Genomic DNA, 27,789 nt, shown 5'->3' with positions numbered 1-27,789 from the left:
TTCTGATTTTGGAACCCAGAGGGAGCATGTAAAGAGAAAAAAAGAGCTGGCGACTGAAATCTGTGTTCTCCGGAGGTCACATTTGCCGGCTGAATACGTCATCGAGGCTGTCTCATTTTTACCTTCTTTCACAGGAATTCGGAGGATGCATGAGGTGTATCCTTTGTGGGCACTCACAACCCATGTCTTAAAAAAAAAAACAACCACCGGGCATTTTCCCGGTAGACCGATGCAGTTTGGGGCCGATCAGGGGTGGACTAGCCAGTGGGAGAACCGAGTGGGCCGGTGGATTCACCACGAAACGTGCCGAATGGGACACAATAAGCAAAAATGAGCCACCGCATTATGCAGAACGGAGCACAAAATGGCGCCACAATATGCAGAAAATCTATATTTTAGTTAATTCTTCTAAAACTGTAATAAATGATGACACAGAAAGCAGAACTCAGCAGCATCCAGTCAACCATCTTTCTTAATTTCAAAGTGCGCTTTTTACCCCCTTAAATCTCACATGCTCCGCATCTATCATGTGAAGGCTTGAGTAATCTGAAACCGTATCTGTATCACATTCTGTAATAATATAGTAATGAAAATTTTTTTGTCAAGATTTAGCATTTTTACACCTCTATTTCTTTTTTCACCTTGATGTTTTTGTTATCCATTCACTGTTCATTGTAGAGCTGATGGATGTGAAAGAGGAACGTGAAGAACTGAATGAAGTGGAGGAGGAACATCGTGATTTCATAACTGGAGAAAAATCTTTGAGTTGCCCGAAGAATAAAAATAATTTCTCACCAAATAATCCTCAAAGGAGAGCAGCCAAGAAATCTTTCACCTGCCATCAGTGTGGAAAGAGTTTCACATGTAAAAGAGATCTTAATATACACATGAGAGTTCATACTGGAGAGAGACCTTACACGTGCCATCAGTGTGGAAAGAGTTTCACAATTAAAATCCGTCTTGATGCACACATGAGAGTTCATACTGGAGAGAGACCTTACACGTGCCATCAGTGTGGAAAGAGTTTCACAATTAAAGGCCATCTTGATGCACATATGAGAGTTCATACTGGAGCGAGACCTTACACGCGCCATCAGTGTGGAAAAAGTTTCACACTTAAATGCAGTCTTGATAGACACATGAGAGTTCATACTGGAGAGAGACCTTACAAGTGCCATCAGTGTGGAAAGAGTTTCACAATTAAAGGCCATCTTAATGCACACATGAGAGTTCATACTGGAGAGAGACCTTACACGTGCCATCAGTGTGGAAAGAGTTTCACAATTAAAGGCCATCTTAATGCACATATGAGAGTTCATACTGGAGAGAGACCGTACACGTGCCATCAGTGTGGAAAAAGTTTCACACTTAAATGCAGTCTTGATAGACACATGAGAGTTCATACTGGATAGAAGCCTTACACGTGCCATCAGTGTGGAAAGAGTTTCACAATTAAAAGCCGTCTTGATGCACACAGGAGAGTTCATACTGGAGAGAGACCTTACACGTGCCATCAGTGTGGAAAGAGTTTCACAATTAAAGGCCATCTTAATGCACATATGAGAGTTCATACTGGAGAGAGACCTTACACGTGCCATCAGTTTGGAAATAGTTTCACAATTAAAGGCCATCTTAATGCACATATGAGAGTTCATACTGGAGCGAGACCTTACACGCGCCATCAGTGTGGAAAAAGTTTCACACTTAAATGCAGTCTTGATAGACACATGAGTGTTCATACTGGAGAGAGACCTTACAAGTGCCATCAGTGTGGAAAGAGTTTCACAATTAAAGGCCATCTTAATGCACACATGAGAGTTCATACTGGAGAGAGACCTTACACGTGCCATCAGTGTGGAAAGAGTTTCACAATTAAAGGCCATCTTAATGCACATATGAGAGTTCATACTGGAGAGAGACCTTACACGTGCCATCAGTTTGGAAATAGTTTCACACTTAAATGCAGTCTTGATAGACACATGAGAGTTCATACTGGAGAGAGACCTTACACGTGCCATCAGTGTGGAAAGAGTATCACATTTAAAGGCCATCTTAATACACACATGAGAGTTCACAATGGAGAGAAGCCTTACACGTGCCATCAGTGTGGAAAGAGTTTTACACTTAAAGGCAGTCTTGATAGACACATGAGAGTTCATACTGGAGAGAGACCTTACACGTGCCATCAGTGTGGAAAGACCTTTATTACAGCCAGCGACTTGAATAAGCACCAAATAATTCACACTGGAGAGAAACCATACAAGTGCTCACACTGTGAAAAGAGTTTCAATCGCTCAGCAAACCTGAAAATACATGAGAGAATTCATACTGGAGAAAAACCATACAACTGCCCACATAGTGACAGCAAGTAAGAATCATCTTCTGATCCAATGATATCAAGTAAATAGTGAATGTGTGAATAAAGCATATGTGCCTCCTAACCAAACTATTGCATGTGCAGCCGTATCTTAAGATGAGACCATCCTGCAGTGCAACGAATGCAGTGTTAAAATGACATGAAAGTTAACATCACTGAATACTGACTATTCACACAATGCCTAAATAAAACTATAAATACATATATTTGCTTAAAAACATAAGTGTCTTCCATAACTTATATTTTGTTTATTTCATATCTATATAAGTTTCCTATCACAGGATATTTCTTTATGACAAGAGGAATGAGTGTTATATTCATACAGATAAATACTGTATTACGTTGATTTTATGTGCAACAATGGTGAATCATCAGTATCCCACATGTGTGTACAGATTCATATTATACATGCTATTTCTGACCTGATTTACATCTGACATTGTTATTGGATGAAGAAACAATGTGGAAGTAAACTATAGCAAGTTTAACACATGAACAGTGTGATATGGATATTGTCATTTGGGTGATTTACTGAAATTATTATTAAGTTGTGCATCAATTTAGACTCATTAAGTACCTGAGAAAATAATTATGTGTAGCTTATTTTTAGCTTATGTGTTATGTGTAGCTCAATATGTGTTTGACAGCCAGTTGTGTCATGACATTTCAGTGTGATAATAATGAATCCTGTTGTAGATTTTTCTGATTTGTTGCATTCTCTCTTTATATGTGAAAAATAAAACAAATTAGATTTTTTTGTGCCAAGAGTGGCATAAAGTCAATGTGAAAGACTGGTAGAGAGCATGCCAAGACTGATTGAAGATCAGGATTATTCCAGCAAATATTGATTTCTGAACTCTTTCTAAGTCAAAACATTAGTATTGTGTTGTTTAAAAATGAATGTGAACTTGTTTTCTTTGCATTATTGGAGGTCTGAAAACATCTTTTTTGTTATTTTGAACTGTTGTCATTTTCTGCAAATAAATGCTCTAAATGAAAATATTTATATTTGGAGAAATGTTGTCTGTATTTTATAGAATAAAACAGAAATGTTCTCTTTACTCAAACACACGCCTATAAATACTAAATCCAGATAAATTGACCATTTGGAGTGGTCTTTTAATTTGATCCAGAGCTGATTAATTTCAAAGGTCATACTAGAAAAAACATTATTATGATCTAATGTGAATCTTCTTGATAAAATGGCTTGACAGAACATATATATAGCTGACAATTTACACAAGGTTTATTTCTATTTCTTCTGCTCCAAACTTACTTTAAATATTACTTAAAATATGGTACAACAGCAACCTTCTTGGGGTTTGGAAGAAAGCAAAACTTCACCAAGGGAAATGTTGACTTGAATATTCAAGAAGTAATTAGGAAACAACTGTGGAGTCCCGGAAGAAGGATTTTTTAAACATATGACACTAAACTGAAAGAATAGGAAACACCTAAATTGCACGTGCAAACGTGCAAAAAAATACGGGACAGTACAATAAATTACTAAAAGGAACAGGACAATAGGCACAGTAAGAGACAGTGCAGCGCCGACCAGTACACATTTGTAATCTGAGTAGTGCAAAAAGATGACACTTTCTAAAATGTAAACATAACATACTATGAAATAGTGTTCTATGGACATAGCAGTTATTGAGGAAGCAGCCAGGTATAAAGTGACAATGAATTAAAGTGCAAATCTGGACATGTGCAAAAGTTGGATGGTGTACAGGTGTGTGTGTGTGTGTGTCAGTCCAGTCCCTGAGTATTGAGGAGTCTGATGGCTTGGGGGAAGAAGCTGTTACACAGTCTGGCCGTGAGGGCCCGAATGCTTCGGTACCTCTTGCCAGACGGCAGGAGGGTGAAGAGTTTGTGTGAGGGGTGTGTGGGATCATCCAAAATGCTGGTTGCTTTGCGGATGCAGCGTTTTATGTAAATGTCTTTGATGGAGGGAAGAGAGACCCCGATGATCTTCTCAGCTGTCCTCACTATCCTCTGCAGGGCTTTGCGGTCCGAAACGGTGCAAGTCCCAAACCAGGCAGTGATGCAGCTGCTCAGGATGCTCTCAATAGTCCCTCTATAGAATGTAGTGAGGATGGGGGTGGGAGATGTGCTTTCCTCATCCTTCGAAGAAAGTAGAGACACTGCTGGGCTTTCATGGTAATAGAGCTGGTGTTGAGGGACCAGGTGAGGTTCTCCGCCAGGTAAACACCAAGGAATTTGGTTCAGTTTCCCAGGACGTTCAGCTTTCCAATCAGGTGCAGGGGAATTATTGTGTTGAATGCTGAGCTGAAGTCTATGAACAGCATTTGAATATATGAGTCCTTTATATCTAGGTGGGTGAGGGCCAGATGGAGGGTGGTGGCAATGGCGTCGTCTGTTGAACGGTTGTGATGATACGTGAACTGCAGTATAGAGAGAAAAGGTCATGGCTGGCATTGCCTGGTCCCATACTAGGGGGTGTGGGGAACTATGTGACATTTTTTGGGGCATTGGGGGAGGCTACGTGCAGTCCGGTGCATCTGCTATTTACGCACGCAGATAGGGAATGTCTCAGTTACTGTCGTAACCTCCGTTCCCTGATGGAGGGAACAAGACGTTGTGTCCCTCTTGTCACAACACTGTACTATCCATTGAAATGTCCGGGACCATGTCTTGTCAATTCAGCACAAAACCTGAATAAGTGGTCGCGAGCCAGCTCCTTTTATACCCGCATGTCTGGGGGAGTGGCATGCAAATTCCACTCGCCAATTCACATTGGCCTTTTCTCAAACATCAACATCACTACATCGACACATGTCTCGTTCCCTCCATCAGGGTTAGATGGAGGTTATGACAGTACGTTCCTGTGCCTCACAGTTCTGGTGCTCAGTGCTCTGTAGGGCCAGCCGGAAGGCAACAGTTCAAAAAGATAGTGGGCTGGGTAAGTGGGGTCCAGAGTGATTTTTGCGGCCTTTTTCCTCAGTCTGGAAGTGTACAGTTCTTGAAGGAACTGGTTGCCCCCTTGCAGTGGGGGCAACCAATTATCCTCTCAGCAGTCTGAACTGTCCATTGTAATCTTCTGATATAGAAACAAATAGAATAGAATTAACATAGATGCCATTAAATTGTATGAAGAGTTATAGATCATGGTAGATTTTCTGGTTACGGCAGACCGAACTAAAGCAGCCTGGCTAAATAGATGAGTCTTTAGTCTAGGCTTGAACTGAGTGATTGCATCTGCATCTCGAACAGTGTTAGGGAGACTATGTCATACTTTAGGAGCCAAGTATGAAATATATCTCCTTTTGTGGATTTATATATTCTTGGAACTATTAACATGCGTGATGGAAGATAGTGTGTTAGAAGGTAATTTAAGTACCATGGAGCTAGACCATTCAAAGCTTTTTATGTAATTCACAGAATTATAAAATGAATATGAAATTTAACAGGTAGACAATGTAACGATGATAAAATGGGGCAAATATGATCATATTTCTTGGTTGTAGTCAGCACTCTGGCTGCTGTTTTTTGAATCAATTGAAATTAATTTATTGAACTTGCTGGACATCCTCCCAGTAATGCATTACAATAATCTAGTCTTGAAATTATGCATTTGTTTTTTTGGCATCAGCAACAAAGACCATGTGTCGTAATGTCTAGGTTACATTTGTAAGCCACCAAAGTGACTTGTTCCTCGTCCTCCCTGACCTTGCACAGCACCTGTGCAAGTAGGCTCACTGGGTGAGATGTGTACTTGCGCAGCCCCCGAGGCCAGCTGTGTGCGAGAGCGTCTGTCCTGAGTGGAGCCTCCGCTAGGGAGTACCAGAGCGGGCAGTGGGAGGATTCCTCGGAAGCAAACAGAACTACCTGTGCTTTGCCATACGATTCCCAAATCAGCTGGACTACCTGGGGGTGGAGCCTCCACTCTCTGCTGGGCATGCCTTGTCGTGACAGCACGTCCACTGCCCTGTTGAGGCTCCCGGGGATATGAGTGGCATGCAGCGACCTGTGTCATGGCTGGCTTAAAAGGAGGAGATGGCGAGCGAGTCGTGACATACGACGAGAGCGCACGCCACCTTGGCGATTTATCTACGCTATCGCACTGGTATTGTCTGAACGGATCAAGACGTGCTTGCCCCGGAGTAGCAGGAGGAATGTCCACAGGGCAAGGAATATAGCCAACAATTCTAGGCAGTTGATGTGTCAACCCAAGTGGGGCTCTGTCGAGGAGCCGGGGGCTGGGTGCCCATTGTACACGGTGCCCCAACCCAGTTAGGAGGCGTCTGTGGTAACCACAATGCACCAGAACACCTGCTGTAAGGGGCCTCCTGTCTGCAGAAAACAGAGGTCTGTCAAGGGGTTGAGAGTCTGGCGACAAGAGGGGGTGATGAACACACGGTATGTGCTGTGGCACCATGCCCATCTTAGGACGCGAGACTGAAGCCAGTGCTGAAGCGGTCTCATATGCATCAACCCCATCGGCTTGACCGTAGCGGAGGATGCCATATGCCCCAGGAGCTCCTGGAATTGTTTGAGAGGAACCGCTTTGCCTAGTTTGAGCAACGTGAGGCATTTCAGCACCGACTGTGCGTGCTCGTTTGTGAAATATGCTAACATTGAGACTGAGTCTAACTCCATGCAGTGAAACGAGATGCTCTGAACTGGGGCAAGCTTGCTCTTTTCCCAGTTGACCTGAAGCCCTAAAGTCTGAGTCCCTGAGCACCTTTCAGGTCTATTGATGCGAACCAATCTTGATGTCGAACGCATGTTAAAATTTGTTTTTTGCTTAAGCATCTTGAACAGGAGTTTGTGTAAGGTCCGGTTGAGAGCTCACAGGTCCAAGATTGGTCATAGCTTTATTGGGTACGATGAAGTAAGGGCTGTAGAAATACTTCATCATCTCGGCTGGAGCGACTGGTTCTATCACGTCCTTGAGTAGGAGAGTTGCGATCTCCACCCGTAGGGTGCTGACTTTCTCGCCGTATAACGAAGTCAAGCAGATGCCACTGAAAGAGGGCGGTCGCCTGGCAAATTGAATCCCATAGCCGAGTTGGATGGTACTGACAGGTTGGGAAGTGAAAGCCACATGTCCAAACTCCACGCGAGGGGCACTAGGGGGATGACTGTTTTCGACGTACCTGACAGGGCTTCGCAGTGAGAGGGAGTAGGTAGGTGTGCCGGAACCACAGGTGCTTGCCAGCAGATTGCAGATTTGGCAGTAGGTTGCCATGAGAAGTGCTCCCGCGAGCCAGATGACCCAGGGAATGAGGAAATCGCTCTTTTGTTGACAATGTGTGTATCGCAGCCTGAATGGGGTGTGGCAACAGAAAATAAGGAAAATAAAAATTCTCCTCCTGGCCCTCCACCGGGGAATGGAGTGGTCTGGTCTCCATCTCCGCAGCGGTCATCTCGTTCCCTGGGTTTCCCATCTAAGGAATGCTTTGGAGCCTTCCGGGTCCTGGAAGAGGTTCGGGAGATGGAGGGCACGTGCTTCCGGCGGGATGTTTGACGCTGGGGCTGAGAGCTGGGCTCAGGTTTAGGCGGAACTTTCTGTTGTTTGGGATATGCAAGGGGACGCCGGAGTGGAGGTCGCGCTGATGTGGCGAGGAGGCATGATGTGAGATATGGCCTCCATCTGTCTCTTCACCACCGAAAACTGCTGGGCAAAGTCTTCGACAGTGTCTCCGAATAGGCCGAACTGGGAGACGGGGGCGTTGAGAAAGCGGGCTTTGTCGATTTTCCGCATCTCGACCAGGTTCAGCGTGAGATGACGTTCCTGGACCACGAGGGTGGCCATCGTTTGCCCGAGTGCTTGCGCTGTGATATTTCATAGCTGAGGGCAAGGTCAGTTGCAGAGCGCAGTTCCTGCAGCACGTCGGGGTCAGGAATTCCCAAGTGCAGATCTTTAAGCGCCTTGGCCTGGTGAACTTGCAGGAGGGCTGTGGCTTGCAGGGCGGAGGTAGCCTGTCCAGTGGCGCTGTAGGCTTTGGCGGTGAGTGAAGACGTCATCCTACAGGCCTTGGAGGGGAGCACCGGGCAATCCCACTATGTGGTTGGGGTTTTCCAGGCACAGGTGGTTAGCAACCGCTCTATCCACCTGGGGTCCTCCGTGTACCCGTGGACTGCCCCACCGACAAAAATAGTGAGAGCGGATGAGCGAGGAGGTCATTTGTGGGCAAAAAAAGGTGCCCTCCACGAACTCGTCAGCTCATCTTAAGCTTCTGGGAAGAAAGGAACCGGGGGGGGGGCAGCCCAGTTGAATCTTCCGCATCAGACGCCGGAACGCTCTCCGATGCAGCAGTGAAGTCATCATCCAGCTCAGGGGGCGCGAGGGAGAAACCAGGCTGACGGAGAAGGTTAATGAATTGGAGACATGCTTCCGAATGCTAGTGGAGGTCTGTGAAAAAGAGTAGCCAGTAGAGACTGTTTTGTTTGTGGATAATACAGTGAGCAACACACACACTTTGGTTCCAGCTGGAGAGCCCCCGCAGCAGGGAATTTGGGTGATGTCTCTGGAGCATTCCTATAGGGCAAAGTGACACCATTCTCCCGTTCCTGTTAGGATTTCCAATCGATTTTCCCCACTTAGTGATGCACCCACAGAGATGTTGAAAGCGCCCTTGTTATTGGTGACTATTGTAAGGAATGTGAAAATAGAGACTCCAGCCACTATTGTTAAATGCATTTCATGTGCCAGAGCATTTGACATAAGATCAAATTTACAAGTGCTGGCTTTGTTATTCATGTCAGCACTAACAGTGTTCAGCTTTACCGGTCAGAGATCACTAAAGATAATGTTAAAGAGGTGTGGGAACTTGCAAAAATTATGTCAGACACTGTAATGTGCTATGGCCCCCTCCATTTTTTCATTTTTCATTTTTCTGTTTATTTTTACAGGGACAATGCACAATTAAAAGTAATTGCACCAGAATGAGCTAATAGCTAGTTTACATCTGCTGTCCCTGATAATGTTAAAGAGGTGTGGGAACTTGCAAAAATTATGTCAGACACTGTAATGTGCTATGGCCCTGGTCATTGTGGCAACGAGGATTGGTTTAGATTAGTGTCATTGAACGGCTGGATATCTGAGTGTTGTGATATTTTCAGTGTTACTCAAAGGTTTGAATCATATAATGATGATAATGTTTATAATGATGTGACATTGTCAGATATAAATAAAAAAAATAATCTATTTTCTTGCAACAGTATGTAGACCACCAAGGTCATATTCTGATTTGCTTGGAGAATCTACAGATTTTTCTGTCAGATCTAATGGTTGCTGTACATAGAGCTTTAATCGTCAGTGACATCCACATAGATAATGAAAATGATACACTGGAATTAGTATTTATCAATATTCTCAGCTCTGGGGATAGACAAAATGTGACAGATCCAACTCATCACCAAAATCATATGTTTGATCAAATTTTGTCATGGAATTGATGTTGATAAAATAGAAATTTCGCCACAGAGTGATGATATCTCAGATCGTTACCTTGTCTCATGTATGCTGTGCTTAGCAAAGGTAAGGCAATCTATGCAATGTTATCATTTAGGTAGAACTATTCTTTCAACTACTAAAGATAGCTTCTCTAATAATCTTCAAGATTTTTCTCGAATACTCAGTTTGCCAACAAGTTCAGAAGAACTTGATTTTGTCACCGAAAATATGGATACAGTCTTCTCTAGCACTCTAGATAGTGTCGCTCCCCTTCGATTAAAGGAAGTTAAAGAGAAAAATCCTTTACCTTGGTACAATGATCACTGTTGGGCCGTTGAGCATGGCACTTGACCATATCTGCTCCAGGGGTGCCGCATCATGGCTGACCCTGCACTCAAATATCCCAGCTTTGCTGGGATATGTGAAAACAAATAAATTTCACTGTATATATGCAAAAATGTGTTTTCTTAAGTCAGATAAATGGCTGATCTTTTAAAATTTGACTCAGTTGTGTAAAAAGGCAGGCAAAACTGCTAAGAATAGGTAGATTTGCCCCTTGAAGGTCTCTGCGTTGTTCTGTCTTTTCTGAGCACTGAAGTAAAGCAATTATTGTTAATCATTTGCACTTTACAAATTCATCCCGTTATTAATTTGATCTGACTTCAATTTTAAGTTGGCCTCTAATTTAGATTAAAGCTCTAAATACTTTCTGATCATTCATTTATTTTAATCATTTAAGTTATTGATTACTCTGAATCCTCTTCTGTTCATTTACCTTTTGATCAGTTTCTAATGAAATTCAAACTGATAGTCTTTAAGTGGCTTCCTCCTACATTAAAGCTTCAGTTATGATATAAATGATTCTTAAAACTGTATTCTCCTGCTTGGTTCCTCCTATTTTAAAGACCCAGTATTGATATAAATGATTTCAGAGGAATACAGAATAAGTCAAAAAGTAACAATTTATTTGCCAGGTAGGATTTAAAACACAAGTTAAAGAAACAAGTCAAAGAACATACCTGGCAGTTGAGAAAACTACACGTAATTGCAAAGCATATGAAATCTGAATGCAGATTCCTGTTATTAAAGTTTCACACATTGAGGTGTGGGATCATCTGACTACAGAGACCCCTGAGCTCTGGGCCAGCTTTCCTTAAATATCCAGACAGAATACATATTGTGTACCAAATGGTATTATCCTTTGAACAATGAGAATTTGGGGGTGAATGGGTTCTTGACTTCCTGGTGTTAAAACTTCAAGGAAGGGGATAGATCTCCAGAATTATTCAGTATTTGGCAAAGACCTTATAACTTTGTTGTCATTAAGTTTTACACACCTGGGAAAAAGAACACTATACCAGTCGCACTGAGACATTTAAAATGATGCCAAACATGTTACACTAGGTCTTTTGATACATACAGATCTTAGGTGAGTTTAAGGTGATTCTGAGCTGAAGGGGAATGGATGAGGAGGAGAGGGGAGAGAATGGGACAGACGTGGAAGGGCAACAATGAGGTGTGAATTTGCAATCTTTGCTCAGTGGGGTGTGGTGCCTCAAGAAGAGTTGCTAATTGTGAGAAAGTTCATATGTTGATTTTCTCAAAGATCATACATTTGCTCTTTGCCTTTGAATGCAAACACATTGGCACCCCACCTTACAGTGGCATATGAAGTATCCGATGTCTTACAGTTGGAGTTTGCATCAGTTCATCCTGTTGAAGTCCATCATTAAAGACTGAAGTGATGTCTGGCTAGCACCAGCTATAGTTTGTTGTCATCACTGTTGTGTGTTGCAATCTTAATCAGTATATATGTGTGTGACTAATCTTAAACAAAGTATGCCTGTTAACAAATGATGAATGATGTGTGTAACTAACTAGAAAATATATGTAAAACCAAAAATGCTAAAAGGAAACTGCAGCTGCATTTCTGACACAGGAGATGAGGGGAACCTAGAGACAGTTTATACATTGGAAATTCTTTAGGGGAACCTTGAAACAGTACCTACATTGGAAATTCTTTATGCAAAAACTGATAAGAATGAACCAATGGGAGGCAAAACCAGTAATCCCACTGCAGCAAAAACAAACCAACGGAATGAGTGGAACTTATCTCTTAGAATATTGGAGATGCCCCGGTGGCAAAAATAAGCCAATCAAAAGAGTAAAAACCTGAGAACAAAGGAACACACCCTGGGTCAGAAATGTAGAATAGAAGGGAACACTGGAGAAACAGGGTCTTTTTGAGCGGAGCTTACGGGTGAAGAAGACTCCAGCTGGCTAAATGATTTCTGTACTTATTCTTTCTTGTTAATAAATACAATTTATACTTCGAAAACTTGACTTCGTCTCCTCAAAAAAGAACACGACAGAATTTGGTGACCCTGACGTGATGCGGAGCGATTGAAAATGACACCAGGAGGCGGTGGCTGATTGATACCCATACATGGGCCCATTTAAAAGGTGACCAGAGCCTGTTAAATCAAAATCTGCATAGTTTAGATTTAGGTGTGGGTGTCAACCAATGCCGCCCCTGTAAGTAACTACATTTAAAAAAAATTTATTGAGAATACAGTAAATTATTGATCGTTACGTTATATGTATAAGAATGAAAATTGTTACATATGAAGGAATAAGTACATTAAATTATTTGTATGAATGCAAAGTGTTGTGTGATATGTCTTAGAAGACCTCTGGGAGGCCAGTTTTTACTGCAATAAATGAATAGTGTAATTATAAGACCTGGGAGGCCTGCCTTAAGGGCAGAGTGGTTCATGGAGACAAAGACCTTGGAGGCCTGTTTGGAACAGTGGAGCCAGGACCGGATTTCGGGTGGAGTGTCTGACGAGTGCCACTTAGATCTGGGACGCTGAGTTTCCATCTCCTTGAACGCACGTAGCAATAAAACAGATTAAATTGGTAGGGATATTATGTTTTGTTTTTGCAGTTGAAGAGTGAGTGGAACGCTCACTAAGCGTGTGTTTTAAACTTGGGGTGTCTCTGTCACAATAAATCCCGAGAGCGGTAACCTAATGGTGCAATCAAACTCAAGGGTTGCGACAGATTGAGTCAGTTGCTCGGGTGTACTCCATACAAACCGACCGGCCACAAGTAGTGAAGGGAAATGTGGGAGGAATTATAAAAAGATTCTAACAGAAGAGTGTGGTTGAGGTAAATAATCCCAATTTATGACTGTCTGCTCACTTGTGAGTAGAAGTATCAATTTTTTTTTTGAAAAATCTCACTATTTAGGGTCCCTTCCTCAGATAATATGGGGGGAGCCAGAAGGTAACTTCTATCTGGTGTCCCCAGATTCACACTATTTGAGTGACCTGTATATTCCCTCCCCATCAAACAGCAGATTCCAATCGTGTGTTTGTTTCAATTTAAATCCCTCTTTAAGCAGCCAAGCTTCTACCCACAAGCTAAAAAAAACTTCCGGCTGAATTATGATTTTATAGAGGTTACTAATACTGCAGGAGGAAATCAGGTGACAAAGAAGACTGAAAATGATGTGATTGATCTGATTGATCCTACTGCGCTCATTACTGCTTTGCCATTTATAATGTGGATTAAAATTTCTCTGGAAAAGTTTATTTCAGTCTTATATGATCACTTTATGATTTTCCAGAATGCCATTAATTAGTGCCTAAATTGTTCTGAGGGTCTAAATTTAAATCCAGCAGCTAACCACTGATTTATTGATTTGAAGAGTAAATATTACAAATGTATGGCAAAGTTATAGAGTTACCTATTGGATTGGTTACTCCCCCAAATTTCCAGAGAGTACCCTCATTAAAATCATTAAAACTGATTCCTCCAGTGAAGATATGTATGAGGAATGACATGTTATATATTTGATTTTTTTATTGACTTTTATTGATATAATACTCTGAATTACTCTGATGCGGTCTGAAACTTTGGAAAACAATTGCGGCCTACAATAACAATGATGTAGAATGAAATATACTATGACTTTATAAACTTTAAAAACACTGGAAGTACCGCTGGAGGGCCAGAGAATAAGAGATTAACAAGCACCTCAGAGCTGCACAGCAAGAGCAAGACTCTTCTGGTTGTTTAAAAACCCGCTGTCTGATCCTACACACTCCAGATAGCGCTCCAGACTACCGGAAATGTCTGTGAGTTCCTCTGGCACCGTGGGATGTATCGTATATTGAGAGAGAGCATATGAGGTTACTAAAAGTGTTGATGCTGCAAAAACCACAAAGGGCTTCCCTGGTTGTCTGGGCTGCAACAGCGATGATGAAGATGCTCGCAAAGAGCCTGAAACCAACCAAGCTAGGAGAACCAAACTATCTGGACCCCACCACTGTGATAGCAGTGACCGGCGTGCTGACGGATCTTCAGATTGGGTGACTCTACCCTCCCTAGCAACCAGGCCAATTTGGTTGCTTAGGAGACCTGGCTGGAGTCACTCAGCACACCCTGGATTCAAACTCTTTCAGTGTCTTTACTCGCTTAAGCCCCCGCTTGTCTTGGTGTCTCTCAAATTATGCATTCATTCAAATTAAACCATAGACTCTAGAAGTTTGTGGCAGGGAATTAACATCATCACAGACTATAAACGGAATAAAAACTCCTGCCTCTCTCCCGGATGAGCTTAATACATTTTATGCTCGTTTTGAGGACAATAACACCGCCCTCGTGGAGAGAGTATTCGCGGCTGACGCTACAGAGTTTGGTTCACTCTCTGTCTCTGTTGCGGATGTAACCCGATCCTTCCGATGGGAGAGCATCCGTAAAGCCGTGGGTCCAGACGGCATTCCGGACCACATCATCAGAATCAACTGCCTGGTGTTTTTACGGACATTTTCAACCTGTCCCTCTCCCTGTCTGTAGTCCCCACATGCTTCAAAACATCAACCATTGTGTCTGTACCGAAGCAAGCCAAAATCACTTGTTAAATCACTGGCGTCCTTTTGCTCTGACCCCCATCATCAGCAAATGCTTTGAGAGGTTAATCAGAGATTACATCTGCTCTGTTCTGCCCCCCTCTTTGGACCCATTGCAGTTTGCCTACCGCAACAACCGCTCCACTGATGATGCCATTGCATCTACAATACACACTGCTCTCTCCCACCTGGAGAAAATGAACACATATGTGAGAATGCTGTTTGTAGACTACAGCTCAGCATTCAACACCATAGTGCCCTCCAAGCTTGATGAGAAACTCCGGGCTCTGGGCTTAAACAGCTCGCTTTGCAGCTGGATACTGGATTTCCTGTCAGGCAGACGTCAGGTGGTTAGAATGGGCAGCAACATATCATCACTGACCCTCAACACTGGAGCCCCACAGGGCTGTGTTCTCAGCCCACTCCTGTATTCCCTATACACACATGACTGTGTGGCAATACATAGCTCCAATGCCATCATTAAGTTTGCTGATGATACGACGGTGGTAGGTCTGATCACTGACAATGATGAAACAGGTGAACACTCTGGTGTCAGGAGCACAACCTCTCCCTCAACGTCAGTAAGACCAAGGAGATTGTAGTGGACTTCAGGAGGAAAGACAGAACACAGCCCCATCACCATTAATGGAGCACCAGTGTAGAGAGTAGGCAGTTTCAAGTTCCTCGGTGTCCACATCACTGAGGAACTCACATGGTCCGTCCACACTGAGGCTGTTGTGAAGGCTCACCAGTGCCAATTCTTCCTGAGACGGCTGAGGAAGTTTGGAATGAACCACCACATCCTCACACGGTTCTACACCAGCACTGTAGAGAGCATCCTGACTGGCTGCAGCACCACCCACAACCGCAAAGACCTGGAAAGGGTGGTGCGATTTGCCAGAAACATCATCGGAGGTGAGCTTCCCTCCCTCCAGGACATATATAACAGGCGGTGTGTGAAAAAAGCTCGGAGGATCATCAGAGACTCCAGCCACCCGAGTCATGGGCTGCTCTCACTGCTTCCATCAGGCAGGCGGTATCGCAGCATCAGGACCCGCACCAGCCGACTACATGACAGCTGCTTCCCCCAAGCAATCAGACTTTTGAACACTTGATCAGGATCAATAATTAGCACTGCACTTTATTAATCTATAATCTCACACTGGACTGTCAAATATATTCTCCCCAATTCAACAACTGTATATATATTTTATATACCCTCAACCATATTTTTTGTGTATTCTATATTGTGTACATTTGTTATGTCAATTGTGTTGTGTAAATGTTGTTTATTGTAAATGGTACCATGTTATTCGGAACTGCACACAAGACTTTCACTTACTGTTGCACTGGTGTACATGGTAGTGTGACAAAATGATTTGATTATGGTGTTCAATTGAGATGTTTGAACAGTCACTAGTCATTGAAGCAGTACAATGGGTTTGGATAGTGGTTAAGTGCCACGATACTAACCCCCCCCCCCCCCCAAAAAAAAAGGGACAGATGATAAAGCTGAATGAAAGTGCAAGTTGAACACCCACCACAATCTGCTGTGCAAGATTGAAGTTTAATTTACCAGAAGCAAGAGGAACACAAGCTTGGAGCAAATCATGGTTTATTAAACATGTCAAGAATCTACAGATCAGTTGCAGAATGTGTCCTGCCTCATACTACTGACATCACTGGGTAAAGAAGCATCTGGTCCAAAGAGTTATACTGGTCAATAGAATCAGATCCTACAAGGAAAGTCCTGCCTCAAACCAACACTGACAGATCCTGTAGAATTGGTCTGGGTTAAGTCACCATTACCAGGCCCACCAAGCTCTGCCTTCAGGAGCGTCGACCAAGGTGGCATTGTTTTCAGAAGCATACTGGTTCAAGGTAGTGTTGCCCTCAGGAACATCATGGACCAAGGTGGCATTGTTTTCAGAAGCATACTGGTTCAAGGTAGCGTTGCCATCAGGAGCATCATGGACCAAGGTGGCATTGCCATGGGTCCAGGTACCATTGCAGATGAATCAGGAGCTTAATTGAAAATCACATTGAGAAGTTTCTTCAAACCAGGACTTATTAAAATACAGAAAGCAGTGCAATCTTTAACCTGCGAGTTACTGACTGTAGGGGAAAATGAAACCCAGCATGTCAGATGGAAGGAACAAATACACACCTTTATCTTCTCGGACAACTCGCCTAACAGCACTCCAGGATGAGTCAATAGAAGAACCATGTTCAACTGAAGAACCAAGAGCTGAGAAAACACAGAAGCTTGTAAACAAATGTGGCATAATGGAATCAGTTTCACTATTACTCCCTGATAGCACACATTAAATCACCCAGATGTCCATTTGATGTGCATGTTTACATCTGGAGAGGTTTGGGTTTACATGGTTTGCTCATCTGCAACACACTTCCACTTGGAAGTCAAAAGACTCCGATGTCTTGTACACATTTGTGATTTAAATGCAGAACAGCCCTTCACATGTTTAGTAGAACACAATGAGATCTGGTACTGCTTCAGACACAAAAATAAACTCACCATTCCACAGCAACTGATGACAAAGAGCCAGAACAATGGCAATTTTAACAGCACTCATGTTTGACCACAAGATGAACTACTATGAAAACCAATCCAGCTATAATGAAGTTTCTTCTTCTTCTTCTTCTGTTTAAATGGCGGTTGGCAAACCAACTTAAAGGTGCATTGTCCGCCACCTACTGGATTGGAGTATGGAGCACTACTTGGTAGAATACACTTGTTTATATATTAAAAAAAAAAAAAAAAAAAAAAATTTAATAAGAATAATAAGAATTATATCTTTTTAACCAGATCAGTATCATTTAAAAATGTTAATACATTCTCATCTATTATATAATCTGTTCCTTCTCCTAATATTTCCTTAAGTGAGTAATTGCTTACACCCCTATCCTTTAGTGACTGGATTAATTCAAGTCTTTCTCTATTGTATGCTATACATTATAGTAATATATGATTTACTGTTTCTGGATCTCCACATTTATCGCAATTACCACTTTCATGTTTACCTATTTTATGTAAACTTAGATTTCATGTTGTATGTCCAATACGTAATCTTGTCAATATCATATCCTTTTTCCTATTATTAACAGTTGTTCTTTCCACCCCCACATTTCTTTGTATACTATACAGATGTCTTCCTCTTGTTTCATTGTCCCATATCCTCTGCCACCTCTTTTTTACTTCAGTCCCAATCAGCCCCTTCATTTCCACTTTACTCATCTTTACGCTAATGTTGATCTCAGGATCTTGCAATGACTTCTTTGCCAGTTTATCAACTTCCTCATTCCCCTTTACTCCGACATGGGCTGGCACCCACAAAAAAACTCACCCTTACACCTACGTGCTTTATGCTATATAATTTCTGTAATATTTCATTTAAAATATCTTGTCTTGCTAAAGATGTTCCACTTTCTAAACTTTGCAAAGCTGATTGTGAGTCTGTACATATCACACTACTATTAGGCTGCTTTTCTTCTATCCATTGTAAGGCTAATGATATGGCTATCAGTTCTGTTGTAAAAACAAATATATGATCGGTTACTCTTTTTGATATTTTAATATTGTACTGAGGAATATATACTGCAGCAGCTTCTCTACCTGTTTTTGGATCTTTTGATCCATCTGTGAATATTTGAGTCATGTTGTTGTATGTTTGATTTATGTATTGTTGAACGATTACTTTTAATGGCAAATTATGTTCTTTCTTGTGTATCTCCTTGTGTATGAATAAGTTTATTTCTGGCATTGGATATAACCAAGGGGGTATAGATGAAATTATAACAGAAGGAGAAACTTTCCTGGAGAAGTTTCTTACCCCTGAGAGTGCTCTCTTCATTTCATACATTGTAAACTCAGCCTCTATTACACTATCTCGGTTATACCCATTTCCTGTGCCTCCTTATTTGCTACCCAGCCAAAACTATTTATTCTCCCATACTCATACTCCCAACAGTTTCCCAGTACCTTTTTAACTGGGTGTCTTTCATCATGTCCTTTTATATTAAACCAGTATCTCTTTCTTAGCTTTCTCCTACGGACTTCTAGTGGCATTTCTCCCATCTCTACTTGGATTGATGGTACTGGAGATGTTCTAAATGCTCCACAGCTGATCCTTAGAGCTTGAGTCTGAATTACCTTGATCTTTTTGAGCCATGTTTCTGATGCAGAACAGTATATCAAACTACCATAATCTATTGCTTGTCTTATTAATGAGCTATATATTCTTCTTAAAGACTGTCTACTTGCTCCCCACTCAACCCCAGCCAAGCACCTCATTACATTTATTCCTTTTTTACATTTGTCTACAAGCTTTTGAATGTGAATACCAAATGTTAATTTAGAGTCCATCCACATACCTAAAAATCTTAATATTTTAACTTGTTCTAATTCCTGACCATACATTTTTATACTTACTTTAATGTTTTTTCTCCTTTTTGTGAAACATATTACCTGCGTTTTTGCAATTGAGAACCGGAAACCCCACTCATTTGCCCAGTTTTCTACTTTATTTACTGCCCCCTGCAGACTTTTAACTACAAATTTCATTTATTCCCCTTTTCCATATTGCGCCATCATCTGCATACAGTGATCTCCCTATTCCTGTGTCAATTTGTGTGTAAATATCATTAATCATATTGATAAAAAGTATTGGACTACATACGCTACCTTGGGGAGTTCCATTTTCTATAGAGTATATTTGAGAATATGTTGTCCCAATTCTAACTTGTATTGTCCTATTCAATAAGAAATCCTTGATCCAATCATACATCTTTCCTGTAATTCCCATTTTATCAAGTTTCATTAATAAACCCTCTTTCCACAACATATCGTAAGCCTTCTCTATATCGAAGAACACTCCAACTACTACCTCTTTATTTACTTGAGCCTTCCTTATTGCTGCTTCCAGACTTATCCATAGTACTGCGCCCCTTCCTAAAACCACTCTGGTATTGTGAAAATAAGCCCTTTTTCTCAATAAAATATACTAACCTTAACATCACCATTCTCTCCATAAGCTTACATAAGTTTGATGTCAATGCTATTGGCCTATAGCTGCTTGGTTGAGCTTTGTCTTTCCCTGGTTTAGCAATTGGCACTATGACCCCATGTTTCCACTCAGAAGGAAGATTCCCTGTTTCCCATACTTTATTAAACAATCCAAGAATTATCTTTAATGATGTTTCTGATAAATTTTTTATCAACTCTACACAAATTTCATCCTTTCCTGGAGAAGTTTTCCTTACCCCTGAGAGTGCTCTCTTCATTTCATACATTGTAATCTCAGCCTCTATTACACTACCCGAATGCCCTCTTTTTTCTAACATTTTAGGGTTTTCTCTAATGCGTTGTCTCCTATATTTTCTCATTTCCTCAGGAATATTATCATTACTATGCACCTTCATAAATGTTTCTGCTAATACTTCTACTTTTCTTCATCTGAAACTGCTGATTTCCCTTTATCTGTTAAAACTGGTATGCTACTATATCTCTGAATTCCTCTCATCTTTCTAATCATCCCCCATATTTTGTTTATTTCAACATCTTCACCAATACTTCCACAAAATTCCCTCCAATATTTCCTCTTTGCTATTCTTATTACACGCCTCACTTTTGCTTGTGCCTTTTTATAGTTTATTAAATCATTAAAATTAATACTTCTTACTTTCCTAAGAGCTTTATTTCTTATATAAACTGCCTCACTACATTCCTCATTCCACCAAGGAACCACCTTTTTTCTATTCCCTGATTTCTTTTTTCCTATTGCTTCTACTGCTGCTCTCCGTATTGCATTACAGATATTTTTATTCAACTCATCTACATCCTCTATTACACCCAGAAACCCCTCCAAATATTCTCCCAATTTGCCTTGTTAAATGCCCATCTTTGTATTCTCTCTACCTTTTCTTTTTGAATATCTATTCCTATTTTACATAATATTGGAAAATGGTCGCTACCTATGTTATTGTGAGTTATTACTTTCCAAGTACTTTTCCTTGCTAAATTATCTGATACCAAAGTTAAATCGATAGCTGACATCTTTCCACTTCCTATATCAATTCTGGTGCCTGACCCATCATTTATACACACTAATCCTCTTAAATCTAACATTTCTTCCACTACCAATCCATTATGATCTGTATTTTCACTCCCCCACAATGTATTATGAGAATTATAATCTCCACACCATACCATCTTTTGTTTACCATTGTCATCTATTTTTTCCAAATCTCCTATATTTAGTTTACATGGATTATAAAGATTTACTATTTTTATACTTTCTGTTCCTTCCCATATTTCAACTACCATTACCTCATGTTCCTGATTAATCTCAACTATCCTGTGTCCTATATCTTGTTTTATGAAAGTTACTATCCCCCCTCCATTTCCACCTGGTCTGTCTCTACGTATTGCAATATATCCTTGTAATGTAAAATTAAGACATGGTTTCAACCAAGACTCCTGAACACATATTATATCTGGGCATCTTTCTTGTTTTAATATAAAGTTCTTAAATGCCTGTCCATTTGCAATCAAACTTCTTGCGTTCCATTGCAATATTAATAACACCATTATGAACCACCACATGTTGTCTGGGTGTTTCCTACCTGTACTTTTAGTTTTTCATTTATCATCTCCACATTGATTCCCTCTATTTCCAAATACTTTTCTGCTGCTCTCACTATGATTTTAATTCTCTCTGTCCGACTTTCCGTTTGTGCTGAGCAATTTACCACTTCAACTATAAATGCTACAAAAGACACTTTATCAATCTCCAGTGTATCCTTCTCAGTCTCTTCTATGCCTTTATTCATTCTCTGAGGTACAACTCTCTCAATTTCTTTTGTTTTTGTTTCCTGTTCCACTCTCTTCAGGGCCTCAGCATATGTTAACCCATCTTCCACTCTAACATTTTGTACTTTCAAGACTTTTTGTCTCGCTTGGCATCCTCCGTACCCTGCGCTGTGCTCTCCCCCACAGTTACAACATTTGGGATTTACTCCTTGTTCACATTTACCGTAATCATGCTCTCCTCCACATCTTGCACATCTTTGCTTCCCTCTACAAACTGCTGCAACATGAACAAATCTTTGACATTTAAAACATCTTAACGGGGGAGGTACATAGGGTCTAACCATATAGCTCATGTATCCTAAATATATCATTTCAGGTAATTTATCCTCATCAAAATGTATCATCACAGATAGACTATCCTTCCTTTCTTTGTCTTTGACATACTGAAGTCTTCTCACTTCACTTCTGCTCCCGAAATATTCTTTTTGATTCTTTCTGTTGTCATGTCAATCGGAATTCCTGTTATTACCCCTCTTACCCATTTCTTCTCTTCAGGAATTGAACTTACTTTTTTCCCAGTAACATCTTCATTCCTAGTGCCTTTTTCTGTTGCTTGTTATCTTTACAAAATAATAACAATTTACCACCCCTCAACATTTTTGCATTGTCAATCTGCCCTATCTCGTCATTAATCGCTTTAGTTAATTTCAGCGGATTTATTGCAGATTCAAATTCGGATGCGAATTTTTATGATTACCTTGTATTCCTCCTTTTTCCTTCTTAAAAGATGTCTTCCATTTTCACTATCAGAATCCGAAATCTGACCCCAGTTTTTCTTTCTTTTTCGATTTTCAACAACATTCCATTCATTACCTCCATTCTCCACGCCTGACGCTTCCTCCTCCATTTCCGGAGTCAACTAAACTTCCTACCATGCGCACTCCACTCTCAATCCAGCTGTTGCCAAAAACCAAAAAGGCGGTGTTGAATTTCACTTTCAGTTACTCCTTCACGTTCCAACCGGTCACCAGCCTATACTGAAGTTTCAGTCAAACCAGGACTTTTATAGCCCAACAGAGAAATATTTGCATCACCTGGATGCCTCGTTAACTCATCCAGATCACCACTAATTAATGAGAGCCTTAATTGAAGTGTCACTTATTGTTATCCCATTTCTCTAACCTGAACTGATAGAAATATGATGATGACCCACAGTTAACAGCTCATGTATATGACTTTATTTATGTTGATTTGTTTCCTGTGGAGCATGTGTGTATTCTCTGTCTATGTTCTCAATGCTCATAAATTGTATGTTTTTCTTACTGCACATTTCATGAATTTACAGTGGATATTGTCTACACAGTCTGAATATACAGAGTTGATTTGACAGTGAGTTCTAAAGATCAGATTTGAAAAACAAGTGTTTAAAGCAGTGCACACTGTTCCCAATGTGGCAATAGACCTTAGGCTGCTACAAGGACAGTGTAACTATAGTACGGCACACATTTACGACAAAGACTACGCCACCCTGGGAATTTCACCCAGGGAACTAAAGGACCAAATCTATTCTTACTCAATGAAAGGTCGGAGACATGAATAACATTACAAAAATATTCATCTTTATTAACAAAATTTAAGACAAAACTTTAAAATGAAAGAGGCCTTAGCCAAGGTGCCACTGGAGTTTATAAAAGAATTATGAACCTACAACAATCAAAGGACCTGGGGCTTTCCGGCAGGGGCAGGCTACCAGAGATTATATCACACCTATAATAGAGAATCACAGCATTCACAAGTGCACACTCACACCCAAAATCAGGATTTCAGTGACGAGCACTGCACACAGTCACCAGCCCCACTGTGAAAGAATAAAGCCGGCCTTCCTGCCTTTGGCACCCAAGTCCTGTGAACACATAAAATTAACACATTAGTGTTCAAAGTTTAATACTACAAAACATTGGCACAACTTGGCTAAACTCAATTAAATGTATCAAAAACAAAAGAAACAAATTAAACTAGAAATTACCTACAAAAATACTACATGCAAACAGTCTCACCACTCCTCATAAGAGGTTACATAAAGCTCAGATCACAAGGACACTTGAAATAAAGAAAACAAACACATTACAATAAAAATCACATGCCACCATGTTGCTCTGGCATTACATCACCACATAAACAGCATTAGCCAGAGCATCCCCAAGCTAACATGTAGGACACTATTCAAAATAACACACACACACACACACACACACACACAACTCAAGCCAACCAAGAATACCAAACAAATCCATAAATGAAACCACAAGACAGACAATTTTACAATAAACAAAAACAGAAGAGCAGTGTTATTCCAATGCAGAATGTAAAATATGCCCAGACTAGTCGTTTACACAAACGCTCCCGGTGTACCAGGAAGCGCAACGATGACGATACGCTGCAGATGTGTTCAAAGGCATGCACAATACAGCCTTAACAATGGACTAGTTTGCATGGACGATGCCGTTATGCCAGGAAGCGCACCTAAAACAAAAACACAATATTACGACTGCTACCTTCAGCCCTTCGTCCCAAAATTAGCAAGCACCCCTATATACATACCGATGATGACAACACAGACGTACTTGAGGCATGCACAGCAGCCATAGCCACGAAAAGAACTGAAAGACCCGCACGTAAATTCCCACGGCTGCGACTCATATTACTGGGAATGGTAGTCAAGCAACCAACGCTTATTATCACAAGGGTGACAGCTAATCGGCTTACGACCCAAATATGTTTATTAGGGAAGATAGCGGACTTCCCCACTACAATCTACCCCCCTTTTCTGTGTTGGCTTCCTGACGATCAAAAAAAGGAACCCTTGCAACCTAGACAGTAGATGGTTAATCCCAGGGCATAAACCAAACTGAGATGGCACTAGACACTGGGCCAGAGGGACCCTCAACCTCCCTTTCCAACCCACTCACCGTGCGTGGAAGATGATACATATTAGAGTGCTGCCCTGCTGTAGTACGCCCAGTCCTGCGTAGTGCAACTGGCCCTTCACCAATGAAAACCGAAGGTGAGCTCAAGGATACCTCCTGTTCAACAACTAGAGGATTCACCTCTCCATTAACTGGCTCCCCTGATGTTACAGCAACAGGACCTGTACCACCTAACCATAACTCTTTTGGGAACTCGGATGACCCTAAACGTCCCAAACTCTCAGGTGCAATCTCTTGTGCAGGTTGCAGGGTCTCAGGCACAAACACCATCAAATCAGCATCATCCACCTCCTCATCTAGCAGGGAAAACCTTGGTCCACTAACTGGACCAATAGGCTGCTCAACAATCGGCGATTCTCTCCAGACCCGGGTCTTCAAAAGTGAACGGTGAACACACCGTACCTTTTCCATTTCATCAACTGGTGCAATAGTGTAAACAACACCTCCCTCCTTTGGTGCCCTAATTGTGTGTATTGTTTACTGTACATTGTATATTGTGTTGTGTAAGTATGTGTACATTTGTTATGTAAATTGTGTTGTGTAAATGTTGTTTATTGTAAATGGTACTGCTATGTTATTCGGAACTGCACACAAGACTTTCACCTACTGTTGCACTTGTGTACACAGTGACAGTAGTGTGACAATAAAGTGATTTGATTTGATTATTGTAATGACAGGATTTCTGCCCATTGTAACGAAGTAAAACAAATTCATTAGAAATTGACTTGAGTAATATTAAAAAGTACCCTCTTTTAAACTTACTCTAAAGTATTTTTTTTCTTCTAGTAAATGTAACAGAATAAATGTAGTGTGTTACTGTAACGGTTCAAAGGAAGTCACAAGAGCAGGATCTTCTTTGTGTATTTTGTGTTACTGTACTGGCAGAGTTTTTATAGTCAAAACAATTGAAAAAATACCTTTGCTGAAGAAGTAATCCAAAGTATTTAGAATACATTACTGACCTTGAGTAATCTAACGGAATACATTACAAATACCTTTTCCTGTATAATGTTGTAAAACAGTTTAAAGTATTTTAAAGTTAGACAGCAGGACCGATTAATCAGATGTGGGTATTTTATTCACTCCAGTCCAGCAGGAGGCGGAAATTCACCGGAAGTTGTTTTATAAACCGACAGAAAACACCAGAAGAAGAAGAAAGCCCAAATAGTGCAGTATATAGTGAATAGGGACGAATTCAAACACAGCTGCAGTTTGAGCGCTCAGTTCGGTACGTGTTTAATGTGTCTTACATTATTTGTGAGATTAATATTTAATTTGACTTATATTTTGTTGTTGTTGTTATTGTTATATGTTGTTTTTCTCTCTTTTGCGTTTTAATGAGTGTAAAATAAGTTTTTATCGACGCATGTCGCTTTGTTTTGTTACAGACGCTTTAAAAAATCCCTTTCAGGAGAAACAAACAAAAATGTGAGAATATTCTGCTTAAATGAGTCTTTAAATCCAGCGACTGACTGTAAATGAGTTCAATGAAGGTGATAATATATATTGGAGAGACGGACACAAACAAACGCTTTTTGGTTTCCTCAAGTTTGTGTAAATACTTTTGGGATTACTGGTCATATGCAAGAGATGAACAAAACAACTAAAACACTTCAGAACAGGTTTATTTCCACTTTCTGTCTGTCTGTGGCTAAACTCATGTTTATATTTTAGTCCAGTTTGAAGACGTGTTGGTAAAGTTCAATCTTGACAAACTTTGACTAACGTTCCAGAAACGTCGCGCTAATGTCCTAAAAACGTCCCTTAAAAGAGGTTATTGCAGCATGTTCCCCTGATCTTCAGATAACTTATACGAGTTGACGTTTTCATAATTATATTATTTTGTAGTCAGTCAATATGTGTTTTTGATAACATACTTAATTGACAAAATCTCTGTCAACAAAACGACAATTGACCACATCTGCTGAATATTACTCGAGTAAACGGTGATTTAATCATATTTCGTCATTGTGATTGAAAGTTTATTTTTTGGGCACACGAGACAAATGTATTTAAATAAATGTAAAACCATTTATTGTGATGTCCATTTCATGATCGAGTCGTTCTTTTGAACCGGTTCTTTTTAGTGAACGAGTTGATCCAGTTCACCAAATCTGACCGAAACGTTTCAAACCGTTTGCGTCTCGAGTAGGGCTGGGCGAACAATCACATTTTATTTTCAATCACATCTTTGGCTTCAAACGATTATGAAAACAATATAGTCAAGATTTCAACAGCCTTTGTTGGACTGCTAAACGGGGACATCACTGTGAGTATGTGTTTGTGTGGTAGCTTTCATATCAGCCCCATTCAACAATTACATAAACGTTTGTCCTGGACAAGTGGATTTTTGAAGGGGCAAGTGAAAAATCTATTTTACTTGACCGAACAGACAAGCAGATCACAGCAGCTCTCGAGTCAACAGTAACTGATCCGATCACAGCAGTTCTCGAGTCAATAGTACATTGAGTCGATCACAGCAGTTCTCGAGTCAACAGTACATTGAGTCGATCACAGCAGTTCTCGAGTCAACAGTACATTGAGTTGATCACAGCAGCTCTCGAGTCAACAGTACATTGATCCGAGGATAGCAGCTCTCGAGTCAACAGTACATTGATCCGAGGATAGCAGTTCTCGAGTCAACAGTACATTGAGTTGATCACAGCAGTTCTCGAGTCAACAGTACATTGAGTTGATCACAGCAGTTCTCGAGTCAACAGTACATTGAGTTGATCACAGCAGTTCTCGAGTCAACAGTACATTGAGTTGATCACAGCAGTTCTCGAGTCAACAGTACATTGAGTTGATCACAGCAGTTCTCGAGTCAACAGTACATTGAGTCGATCACAGCAGTTCTCGAGTCAACAGTACATTGAGTTGATCACAGCAGTTCTCGAGTCAACAGTACATTGAGTCGATCACAGCAGTTCTCGAGTCAACAGTACATGGAGTAGTTTCTCAGCAGTCTTTAACCCTCTGGGGTCTGAGGGTGTTTTGGGCCCTGGAGAAGTTTTGACATGCCTTGACATTTGTGCTTTTTTCAGTTGCTTAAAAACATATTAATGGCTAAAGTCTGATAACACTGTATTCAGCACAAACTGGGCTACAATAATTTATGAGCAACATGTGTGTACAGGTTTGTATTTTTGAGAAAATAACGTTTATGCATGGTTTTTGAAAAAATGAAAATTTTAAGTCACTGAAATAAGGCCATATAACACATAATAAATATTTGTCCACAAGCCTTTTGAGAACTG

General features: G+C 40.8%; 1 protein-coding gene across 15 annotated transcripts in view; it reads left to right on the top strand.

Moving 5' to 3' along the window:
* The window catches only part of LOC127624947 (gastrula zinc finger protein XlCGF57.1-like), a 213,961-nt gene that overhangs the window by 126,937 nt on the left and 59,235 nt on the right, over positions 1-27,789 (top strand). The window contains exon 1 of one of the 15 annotated variants that reach the window (XM_052099884.1): positions 25,669-25,760. The exons of 12 other annotated variants lie outside the window; for them this stretch is intronic. The gene's annotated coding sequence lies outside the window, so the exon portion shown is untranslated. Of the gene's footprint in view, positions 1-25,668; positions 25,761-27,789 lie in introns of those variants that run through there. 2 more of the 15 variants (XM_052099893.1, XM_052099888.1) reach the window with 2 other exon arrangements.

Source organism: Xyrauchen texanus, chromosome 31, assembly GCF_025860055.1.
Source record: "Xyrauchen texanus isolate HMW12.3.18 chromosome 31, RBS_HiC_50CHRs, whole genome shotgun sequence".
NCBI lineage: Eukaryota > Metazoa > Chordata > Actinopteri > Cypriniformes > Catostomidae > Xyrauchen > Xyrauchen texanus.
This window is presented reverse-complemented; position numbering and strand designations above follow the sequence as displayed.